Here is an 8,356-nt window from a genome sequence, read left to right as displayed (position 1 = left end):
TCAGCAACGCGCCAGCTCGTTGTGGAAGAACACTATGAGCAACGCCTTAAGACACGCACTGCTAGTGACGGCAGTACTCTAGGAACGGACGTCACTGGTGACGTAGTGCGCGGACACGTCACTCCTACCGTTTTGCCAAATGCGGCGCGCCGGGCCCTCGCCGCAAGAGCGCCTGTCTCACTAGCCTGCTAACGGAAGGATGGGTACCGCGTCACTGCTGCCAGTGGGGCGCGGGTGAGTAATCAGCACTGAAATACTCGTACCTGTACTGCATATGACGACGGCCGACGCATAATCGGCGTGGGGCAACGTTATTCGAGTCCAGTCAAGTCAACCGCTGAAGGAAACTTCAAGAAATCACCGTCGCCTTGACTTGGAGGTCATCGGATGCGAAGGAAGACGAGGAGCTCAGCATCTCTAGGAATACGGATATCCTAGTTCTCACGTGCCAACGGCCTTGCCGCAGTGGTAACACCGGTTCCCGTCAGATCACCGAAGTTAAGCGCTGTCGGGCTAGGCTAGCACTTGGATGGGTGACCATCCGGTCGGCCGAGCGCTGTTGGCAACCGGGGTGCACTCAGCCCTAGTGAGGCAAACTGAGGAGCTACTTGACTGAGAAGTAGCAGCTCCGGTCTCTTAAACTGACATACGACCGGGAGAGCGGTGTGCTGACCACATGCCCCTCCATATCTACATCTACATCCATACGCCGCAAGCCACTTGACGGTGTGTGGCGGAGGGTACCTTGAGTACCTCTATCGGTTCTTCCTTCCATTGCAGTCTCGTATTGTTCGTGGAAAGAAAGATTGTCGCTATGCCTCTGCGTGGGCTCTAATTTCTTTGATTTTATCCTCATGGTCGCTTCGCGAGATATACGTAGGAGGGAGCAATATACTGCTTGACTCCTCGGTGAAGGTATGTTCTCGAAACTTCAACAAAAGCCCGTACCGAGCTACTGCGCGTCTCTCTTGCAGAGTCTTCCACTAGAGTTTATCTACCATCTCTGTAACGCTTTCGCGATTGCTAAATGATCCTGTAACGGAGCGCGCTGCTGTCCGTTGGATCTTCTCAATCTCTTCTATCAACCCTATTTGGCACGGATACAACACCAGTGAGCAGTATTCAAGCAGTGGGCGAACAAGTGTACTGTAACCTACTTCCTTTGTTTTCGGATTGGATTTCCGTAGGATTCTTCAATTGAATCTCAGTCTGGCATCTGCTTTACCGACGATTAAATTTATATGGTCGTTCCAATTTAAATCACTCCTAATGCCTACTCCCAGATAATTTATGGAATTAACTGCTTCCAATTGCTGGCATGCTATATTGTAGCTAAATGATCTTTCTTTCTATGTATTCGCAGCACATTACACTTGTCTACATTGAGATTCAATTGCCATTCCCTGCACCGTGCCATCAATTCGTTGCAAGTCCTCCTGCATTTCAGTACAATTTTCCTTTGCTACAACCTTTCCATATATTACAGCATCATCCGCAAAAAGCCTCAGTGAACTTCCGATGTTATCCACAAGGTCATTTATATATATTGTGAATAGCAACGGTCCTACGACACTCCCCTGCGGCACACCTGAAATAGTGACGCCTGTGGGCTGAGGATGACGCGGCGACCGGTCGGTATCGTTGTGTGTTCATGGTCCGCTCGGGCGGAGTTTAGTTTAGTTTAGTTTTCACGCCAATGTAAAATCCAGTCACTGTAAAACAGTATCCAATGGAATCAATAAATTTCGATCCTGTTTACAAAAACGATCCTACATGGTTACAATTACTGAATTATACAAAAAAACGTAGATTCGTTACAAACTACGGCGTTTACACACTTTATTCAACATATAAACGTCACTCGAGATAATCGGATTTACGTTATGACATGTTCGATACGCCTGCCGTCATTGGCGATGATGTGGCGCAGACGAATAGCGAAATTCTGCATGGCCCGCTGAAGTGTCGTCACATCGACGCTGTCAATGACCTCCTGAATGGCTGCTTTCAGGTCAGAAATGGTTTTTGGGTTCTTGCTGTACACCTTGCCTTTAACATAGCTTCACGAAAAGGAGTCGCCTGAGTTCAGATCTGGAGAATATGGCGGCCAATCGAGGCCCATGCCCGCGGCCTCTGGGTACCCCAGACCCAGAATGCGGTCTCCAACGTGCTCCTCCAGTATATCAAACACTCTCCTGCTTCGCCCTGCATGAGCCATATCTTGTCGAAATCAGGGTCACTTTGGATAATGAGAATGATATCATCCCCTAAAACCTTCACATACAGTTCGGTAGTCACCGTGCCATCAAGTGCCAATTATTCCGTGACCGGACGTTGCACACCACACAGTCACCTGTTGAGGGTGAAGAGACTTCTCTATCGCGATATGCAGATTCTCGGTCCCCCAAATGCGCCAGTTTTGCTTATTGATGAATCCATCCAAATGAAAGTTGGCTTCGTCGCTGAACCAAGCCATACAGCGCATACTAACTCCCTCGTGGCCAACCGTGCAGTTTGAACGTCCTAACACAAACCGTTCAGCAGTTATGACGGTTTTATTTCATACAGTTGAATAACTGTCACCGTGTAAATACTGACGTCAGATTCGTAATAATGTTACAGCAACCGTCTGAAAGATGTGAAAACGTGTCTTTGTGTTATAATTAATGTAGAAAGTCCCATTTACTATTAAGAAAGGAGCCAAAAATACATAAATTACGAAAGCATCATAAGCGCTCTCGCCAAATAAACTCACACTAGCCGTTATAATGCCCACAAATAAATGAAAAAGCAAGTAAGTTAATCCTTGACTTCAGGAGGCTACGGTATGACAAGTGTCCGTCGCCGACTAGCCGTCGCTTTCATACTTACGCTGAATAGATTTTCCTCCAATAACATATAACCTGCTGTGTTGTTATTCGCCTATGTCGAAACTCCTACGGCGGACCCCACAGTTTGTAACAAAGAGATACGTGAATTTCACTAACAACACTACAAAAACACATACACACACACACACACACACACACACACACACACACACACACTGTAAGTAGCCTGTTTATATGTGTGTATGTTGGCAGCGCTCTGCATTAATATCACTGGCAGCGCTGTGCGCCCTCTGTAAGTGACTCGTTGGCTCATTGGACTCGCAGTTAGAAGTTAATTGTTAGCAGTGATGGTAGTTAGAAGATAATAGTTAGCAGTGATGGGATGGAGATTAGAAGCAGTGGACATGGATTGTAAAATGAGGTTAATGGAATTATTGACGATTTTATAATTTTTCTAACTGTATGTCACATGATTAAGGTAAAATCTGCTAAATACATTGTTTTCTCTGCAACAAAATCTTTCCTTTCCTAACCACATGTCTATTAGTAGTTAGAGCCTACAGTAGTTAGAATCTTTTTATTTAGATGGTTGTATACTTGCTGTATTTGCTGTAGTTCGTGTCATGAAGAGTCAAATGGGTCAAATGGCTCTGAGCACTATGGGACTTAGCACCTGAGGTCATCAGTCCACTAGAACTTAGACCTACTTAAACCTAACTAGCCTAAGGACATCACACACATCCATGCCCGAGGCAGCATTCGAAACTGCGACCGTAGCAGTCGCGCGGTTTCGGATTGAGGCACCTAGAACCGCTCGACCACAGCGGCCGGCTGTCATGAAGATTTTCTGTGAGGTAAGTAACTTATGTAATGTATGGGTTATCGTTAGGATTTCTTTTGATTCAGGGTCATTCTTTGGTGGTAATTAATAGTCTGATTGCGTTGCGTTTGTATATTGTGGGTCATAAATGACTAGAATAAGTTTGAGCTGTATTTGTCAGGGAAAATTCTGTAGGTCAGTGTTGAAACGATAAAGACAAGCAAAATGACAGTACGTTTAGTTACACTCAGCAGTTTTAGAAGGTTCAGTTGCATTAAGCAATTTAAGTAAAAACATAGAAGTTTCACCGTCTCAGTCATTTCAGTGTAAGTATAAAATTACATATATTAAGAAGTTTCAACACACACACACACACACACACACACACACACACACACACACACACATGTAACCTCACATCTCCAAAAAGACACAAGAAGAGACGTATAATGACAAAAAAGTGCAAAACAGCACAAATCGAAAATTACTCTAAGTAGGCTGTTTAGGTCTTTATGTTGGTAACGTCACGTGGCGGTCTGTATGAAAATCACTGGCTGTGCTGTGTGCAGTCTGTGGCTGGTTGACATTGTTGGAATATTCGCTATTGTAGTATTGGACAGCTGGATGTGAACGGCGCGTAGTTGGCAGGACTGGTAGAAGAGATAGAGGAAAATCCGACGAAGAGTGCTGCGTTTCGTCACGGGTTCGTTTAGTCGGCGCGAGAGCGTTACAGAGATGCTCCACAAACTCCAGAGGCAGACGATACAAGAGAGGCGTTGCGTATGACGGAGAGATGTAATACTGAAATTTAGAGTGAGTACTTTCCGGCAAGAGCCAGACAACGTATTACTTTCTCGCAAATACATGTCACGAAATGGCCACGAATAGAAAATTCTAGAAATTAGAACTAGTACAGAGGCCTACAATCATAGTTCCCACGCGCCATTCGCGAACTGAACAGGAAAGGATAGGTAAGTTAGTGGTACCGTTTAAGTACCTTCCGCCACACACTGTTACGTGACTTGCGGAGTATGATTTGGATGTAGATGTGCGAGTGCTTATCAAGGTTAAAATTAAGTCGCACCAGAAGCTGTTACGGTCTTACAGACCATAACTGTCTTCTTCGTAAAAAAAGGATTGCCGAGAAACCACCATCTTTTCTCCACTCCAAGCCAGACACCCAAAACGTTCAACTTTAAACTCCGTATTTTAGCTCCAGAACAACTTTCGAACCTACTTCTGTATTCATCCTTTCAGTAAATCAGCCTTATAGTTAAGGACGACAGATTGGCCTTTGTCCCGGAAATTGATGTTGTCATTGGTTCTGGTCCGTTCCGCTACTTATACGAGGAGTGGTCATAAAGTTTTAATTACCATTTCTAAACCAGAGGTGGTCATAAAGTTTTAATTACCACTGCTAAAACAGTAAAGTCATGATTTTTTTACAGGTTTATATCTGCAGTCATCGTACACAGTGATATCTCCAACCCACAGTACGGCAGCACTAGAGGATCCGAAACAAAATGTCACATTGATAAAGTAAGTAAAGCTATCAACGTACAGGTTAATTTACACACCGCAATGCTGTAACAAGGATGGTCCTATTAGACAGTTTACTGTCCGACCTTCCAACTGACTTCCTCAGTAAGCTATAGGGGGATCTACACTTTAACGTGGACACCGAGTCACGGTGCAACTGAACATTTTCATCAACGGACATTCTCAGCGGTGAAAGAAGTGATACGTGGCAGATAATACACTACTGGCCATTAAAACTGCTACACCAAGAAGAAATGCACATGATAAACGGGTATTCATTGGACAAATATATTATACTAGAACTGACATGTGATTACATTTACACGCAATTTGGGTGCATAGATCCTGAGAAATCAGTACCCAGAACAACCACCTCTGGCAGTAATAAAGGCCTTGATACGCCTGGGTATTGAGTCAAACAGTGCTTGGATGGCGTGTACAGGTACAGCTGCCCATGCAGCTTCAACACGATACCACAGTTCATCAAGAGTAGTGACTGGTGTATTGTGACGAGCCAGTTGCTCGGTCACCATTGACCAGACGTTTCCAATTGGTGAGAGATCTGGAGAATGTGCTGGCCACGGCAGCAGCCGAACATTTTCCGTGCCCAGAAAGGCCCGTACAGGACCTGCAACATGCGCTCGTGCATTATCCTGCTGAAATGTAGGGTTTCGCAGGGATCGAATGAAGGGTAGAGCCACGGGTTGTAACACATCTGAAATGTAACGTGCACTGTTCAAAGTGCCGCCAATGCGAACAAAAGGTGACCGAGACGTGTAACCAATGGCACCCCATACCATCACGCCGGGTGATACGCCAGTATGGCGATGACTAATACACGCTTCCAATGTGCGTTCACCGCGATGTCGCCAAACACGGATGCGACCATCATGATGCTATAAACAGATCCTGGATTCATCCGAAAAAATGACGTTTTGCCATACGTGCACCCAGGTTCGTCCCTGAGTACACCATCGCAGGCTCTCCTGTCTGTTAATGCAGTATCAAGGGTAACCGCAGCCATGGCCTCCGAGCTGATAGTCCATGCTGCTGGAAACGTCGTCGAACTGTTCGTGCAGATGGTTGTTGTCTTGCAAACGTCACCGTCTGTTGACTCAGGGATCGAAACGTGGCTGCACGATGTGATGGTACGCATTTCTCCTCCTTACACGAGGCATCACAGCAACGTTCACCAGGCAACGCCGGTCAACTGCTGTTTGTGTATGAGAAATCGGTTGGAAACTTTCCTCATGTCAGCACGTTGTAGGTGTCGCCACCGGCACCAACCTTGTGTGAATGCTCTGAAAAGCTAATCATTTGCATATCACAGCATCTTCTTCCTGTCGGTTAAATTTCGCGTCTGTAGAACGTCATCTTCGTGGTGCAGCAATTTTAATGTCCAGTAGTGTAATTCTAGGACTGAGCAGTGATCAAACTTTACCACGTGGCCTTCCGAATTTAGTCTTTTACTTTGCCACTGGCCACCGAGCCTCACCCTGCGGCAATTCAGTTTCTTCATTTGAAACGAAACAACACTGCAACAATCCATGCTGAGTTGGCAGAAGTGTACGTCAAGAATGCACCGTCACGATGACATAGTGGTTACGTGGCGCGAACATTTCCAGTGTGGTCAAAGTCTGAATGACGAAGAGCGATTTTACAGACCATCTATTTGTGGCGAACCGGAAATCGTAAGAAAAGTGGTTGAGAGAATTAGGCTGCATAGTGCTCGAAGAGCGGCGTATCACATTAGAGGCGACAGAGGAAAAAGTGAAAATCACACATGGACCAGTTTCTAACATCTTTCACTACATGATGAACATCAGAAAAGTCGACCAAGTATACTTCCAATGATGACACTTGGGGCAGATTAGACAAATTCTGCAAAAGCATTCAGTATCCACCGGAAAGCTTCCTAAAAGTCAGCTACACTTCGTATCAGTGATATCTACTCTCTCCGAAAGAGGTACCAAAAGCACGTGCCTCTATTTAAAAAGACTCGAGGGCCTTCGTGCCAAGCATTACTAACTCTCACTATAGTCGATATAATCGTCTTGAGATATTCGGCAACTGTATAGATATTTAAGATAACTATCATTTATTGTTGCGTCTCAGTTGCACATTTTTAATTAGATTACATGTTTCGATCAATCTAGATCATTTTCAGATCCAAACCGAAGTAGAACTATTTATTTACCATTTAATATTTTACAATAATCAGAAAAGAATAGAATTTTACATTAATGTAGAATTGACATAATTTGCACTTTTGTAATCTACTATTTTATGCCTCTTTTACAGTTTTACTCATCCATTCTGGTACCTTAACAGAAGGATTTCTTACATTATTGACTTTTTGCAGTTTCAATATAAGACCCTGTGTTGTTAAATTCATAACATCACTGCCACTATCCATCCCTCCCCCTCCCCTCCATTCCCTTCTTTGTCCATTCTCAATTATCCCTCGCTCCATTTTATAATTTCAATGTTTTATGCCGTTTACATTTTATATACCAATTATACTACACTTTTTACAAGTTGTACGTAATTATACGTTTCATAATTTTAGCAATACCTCTCCTGTTGAACTCATCACATCGCCACCACCCCTTCCCTGCTTGCTTTCTCCTCCCCCAATAAGCCGCAATCCAATTTCCCTTCCCTCCCTTCTTATCTCCAACATATACCTACTTAAAATACCGTCCGCAGTTGCAAAACACAGTACTCTGATTTGTGGTTCTGAGTAGACAAGACGGGTGGCTGACGCAACTACTTGGGTAAATTCTACATTTATCTAGAATTTTTTCTTTTGTACTTATTGTAAAATGTTAAATGGTACATATCGAATTTTACTTTCTTTTGATCTGAAGATGATGCAGAGTGACCGAAGCATGTAGTCTAATAAAAAATGTGCAACTGAGACGCAACAATAAATGAGAATTATCTTGAAGTACTAAGTCTATGGCAGAGTGTTTATTGGTGCAGCAGCATTGAATCGCACCACCTTACTAAATGCAAAATGCCTCTCCAGATAGAAATATAAATGGAATAGTTGTCACAGTAAGCCTCTTCCCTAATACTAAGTGTAACGTCCTATCACAGACTGCCACTTAGACCAGTGAGCCACGAAGCGTTGACAGCGCTTGCCTTTCTTGCGCTGTGTATG

At 44.2% G+C, this 8,356-nt stretch overlaps 1 pseudogene; it reads left to right on the top strand.

Moving 5' to 3' along the window:
* Window positions 1–447: 447 nt before the first annotated feature.
* On the top strand, window positions 448–565 carry LOC124804017 (annotated as a pseudogene).
* Window positions 566–8,356: the final 7,791 nt, after the last annotated feature.

The sequence above is a fragment of the Schistocerca piceifrons genome, chromosome 6, assembly GCF_021461385.2.
Source record: "Schistocerca piceifrons isolate TAMUIC-IGC-003096 chromosome 6, iqSchPice1.1, whole genome shotgun sequence".
Lineage (NCBI taxonomy): Eukaryota > Metazoa > Arthropoda > Insecta > Orthoptera > Acrididae > Schistocerca > Schistocerca piceifrons.
The sequence above is the reverse complement of the archived record's forward strand: the minus strand, read 5'-3'. Positions and strand labels throughout refer to the sequence as shown.